The sequence below is a fragment of the Lissotriton helveticus genome, chromosome 2_1 (assembly GCF_964261635.1).
Source record: "Lissotriton helveticus chromosome 2_1, aLisHel1.1, whole genome shotgun sequence".
Classification (NCBI taxonomy): domain Eukaryota; kingdom Metazoa; phylum Chordata; class Amphibia; order Caudata; family Salamandridae; genus Lissotriton; species Lissotriton helveticus.
Window position 1 is genome coordinate 1,502,857,642 of NC_136059.1, and position 3,903 is coordinate 1,502,861,544.

Below are 3,903 nucleotides of genomic sequence, written 5' to 3' on the forward strand. Positions count from 1 at the left end.
CAGTATTGCCGACAAGAAGTGACCTACTTAGGTCACCTCTTATCGAAGGAGGGAAGGAAACTGACCCCAGAAAGAATTCAGGCAATAGTGAAATTGAATGTGCCACAAACACAGAGAGAAGTGCGTGCTTTCTTGGGCATTACATCGTACTGTAGACAGTGGATTCCAAATTTTTCGTTATTAGCCAAACCCTTGGTGGCATTAACGTGTAAAAATACACCCAATCCCATTCCTTGGTCTGAAGAGTGTCAGCAAAGTTTTCTCAAATTGCGCACAGCATTGTGTTCGGCTCCTGTGTTAGGTACCCCCGACTACAGTAAGCCTTTCACATTATATGTTCACGAGAAAGAGGGCTGTGCATTGTCTGTGTTGACTCAGTTGTTTGGAGGTAGGCAGCGTCCATGTGCCTATTTTTCGTCGACCTTGGATCTGGTAGCACAAGCATTGCCGAGTTGCTTAAGAGCCACAGCAGCAGCAGCTGTCTCTATTCGACAGTCTGCTGGTCTGGTAATGAATAATACACTAATCGTGATGGTCCCACATGCAGTAGACACGTTGTTAAATAAAACCAAGACACAGCACTTAACTAGTGCTCGACTGTCCAGTTACGAATTGACACTGCTAGCGAGCCATGTGCACATAAAGAGATGCAGTACCTTAAATCTAGCTACGTTGTTGCCAATTGCAGAGGAATCAGATGTTTCAGAACAGCACGATTGTTTCCTCAGAACAGAGGAAGAGACGAAAGGGAGAATAGATTTATTCGATACTCCTCTTGCTGAATGTGATGGTACATTATGGGTGGATGGTTCATGCTTTAAGCTCCCGAGTGGTGACACGACTGCAGCATATGCCGTTACGACTTTGAATACAATTGTTGAAGCTGCACGTGTGCCACATAATTCAGCTCAGGCAGCAGAACTGATTGCACTCACGAGAGCATGTGTGTTGTCTAAAGGGATGAAAGTGACTATCTACACTGATAGTCAGTATGCATTTGGAGTGGCTCACAGTTTTGGGCGATTGTGGAGAGAACGTGGATTCCTGACTTCGCATGGAGCTAAGATTCAGCATGGTCAGTTGGTGAATGAGCTTCTTGAATCACTGACCTTGCCCCTGCAAATGGCGATTGTGAAATGTAGTGCTCACAAGAAGGTAACTGATGATGTTGGTCGCGGAAATGCATTTGCTGATGAAATCGCGAAAGAAACTGCAAAGAATGTAATGAGCCGAATGTATGTTGATCTGTATGAATTGACGGCTAAATTGCGTGTTTTGCATCAACAGGTCCACAACACCCTGCCTCCGGTCTCTGAGACTCCGGGTCACGCCATTGACCCCGATTCCTGGATCCTTGTAAGGAATTTCCAAAGAACGAAGAACGACCAGCCCAGGTGGACCGGGCCTCATCTCGTCCTTCTTTCTACAAGATCAGCCGTTCGGGTGGAGGGGAAGGCCAACTGGGTCCACGGGATCCATTGTAAACAAATCCCTTTCCCTCTACCCTATGACCAGTGGGTCCAGAAGGGTGTCGCGGACCCAGAACCTGATACCGTGTCACATACCGTTCCTTTTCATGATCTGCACGTAAAAAGAACTGACTCTGAACAAGAAAATGAGAACATTTTGCACAAGGCTGTGACACCATCCGAGCGATTGAACATTACAGAGCCTGACCTTCTGTTCCAGGATCAGACAATACCTGGGAAACAACGATACAATTTGAGACCGAGAAAAACGAACTAATAAAACACTTTCTTTTTGCAATTTGAGACTAAGATCCATTGACTAATAAAAACCGATATTTTCCTTTTCCCCCAAGTACTATTTTTGAAAGTGCAGCTCTCCCATCTAAGAAACTTGCTTATTTTTGTTTTTTCGAAACCACCATCCGGGTTCCGCTGCTAGGGCCGCGGTCGATTAAAAGTCTTTGGGGTGCAGTTGACGACGTTAGGTCGGTACTTCTGGTTGGTCCAAGGGAGTTGCCCTAGACTGACAGAAGCATCCCTTAGCAGAGGCAACCTACCACCGCGGGCAGCCCTTTAGAGAGGATGTAGTTTCCCGATGTGGAGAGACCTGCCAAACAAACGACCTTAAAGCACAGACTGTGCAACGTGATGACAAGGAAAAACTTTATAATATTGTGTATTCTTATGCTATTCAGTGTAATGATATTTTTGATCAGCTATGTTTTACTTTCTTTTCGTGTAACATTTGCACCCACTGCATCACCCATACCTCCTCCTACTGTTTCCTCTCATTCTTTCCACCCTCTGCCTGATCACGAATCAAATAGGAGGTTGGAGTTCATTAATAAATGCTTTGTTCAGTTGCTACATCAACACCAACTTGTAATGAACAAAACTAACTGTTGGGTATGTGGCCTTATGCCTCACACAACGGATAAAGGTATCCCTTATTTGGTCCTGCCATTTAGTCACAATGGTTCTGTATGGGCATATAGGACAATGTTCATATATGCACACGAAATCTACCCCCTACGTTCTGTAACAGACAATCCTAGAAAGAGCGCTCTAGTCAAGGGTATAGTAGACATGATTAAGGAAGGTATTTCTTATGAGACTATCCCTAGAGATGAGACACTATTATACATAGGATGGAACATGACTGGATATGGAGCTACTCTAAGTGAGAAACAGCAAGCTAAGAGATCGTCCCCGATTTGTATTGTACCCCATCAGGGTCATCTGTGTCTGCAAGGTAATGGCACGAATCCCAGGGCTCAGTTGGGGAAGAGTGTCTGTACTGAAACGTATGTTTTTGGATCTCAGACCTCCCCTGCGTTTTTAGCAGCTAAGGGTACTTATTTCATCTGCCACGATAGAGCCCATACATGGTTGCCCCCTGACTTTTCAGGCTCATGTTTTGTTTCCTTCCTGTTGCCTCCCACCTACACAGCAGCGGCAGACTACCACAGGACAAGGATAGTTAGAGGTGTTTTGAGTGAAGAAGACACTGCAGGTCAAGAATTTGGGGACTTTGCAAAGGGTTTTCTGCCGTTCTGGGGATCCATGGCTAACAGCAGGAACATAAAGCAATTGACAAGGGTAGTTGAGTCCACCGTGATAGAAACTACTGGTGCCCTTAGTAACCTGACTGCTGAGCTCCAGTCGGATCGACTTATGACCCTTCAGAACAGGGTCACGTTAGATGTCATACTTGCAGACAGAGGTGGGGTATGCAGATTGATCCAATCTAGTTGCTGTATTTTCATCCCTGATAACGCTCCAACAATGTACCAGGCCATCTCCAAACTACATAAGATTTCCGAATCTATTCATGTGGATAAAGGAGATTGGTCGTTAATGGGATGGTTCTGGGAACTGATATCTGCCTGGGGATGGAAAATCCTGATGGTCATTGAGATGGTCTTAGCCATTCTTTTTCTGTTCTGTCTGTGCAAACAGTGTGCTCCTGCAATATGTGGCCTCTGTGTTACATCATGTGTAAGGAAGCCTGTATCAAGAGATGAACTGAGTACTAGAATTATGTTACAGCAACATCTCAATGACTTTAGGATTATAGATCTGGACTCAGATTAACATGAGGATAGATTAATTGCCTATGTAAGGGCAAAAGGAGGGTTTGTGGTTCTGAAGATTCTGGATTCATGTAATCGTTCTGGACTCGAGAATTAAAACTTCATCGAAACATGACGAATTTGGTATCAAAAGACCGAGAATGACGAGCACACCATGTACATATATTTTCAGCGTATTCGAGTAACGATTTCTCCTTTAAATCGTCATTATCGTCCAGAACCCTTGGCTTCCATTTTTTATACTGCAGCCATCTTGTGTGTTGCCCTTTACATAGGCCTTAATCCAGCCAAATTCATTCCAGCAAGGACACGTACTCTTTAATCGACTTTCCTGTGACCTG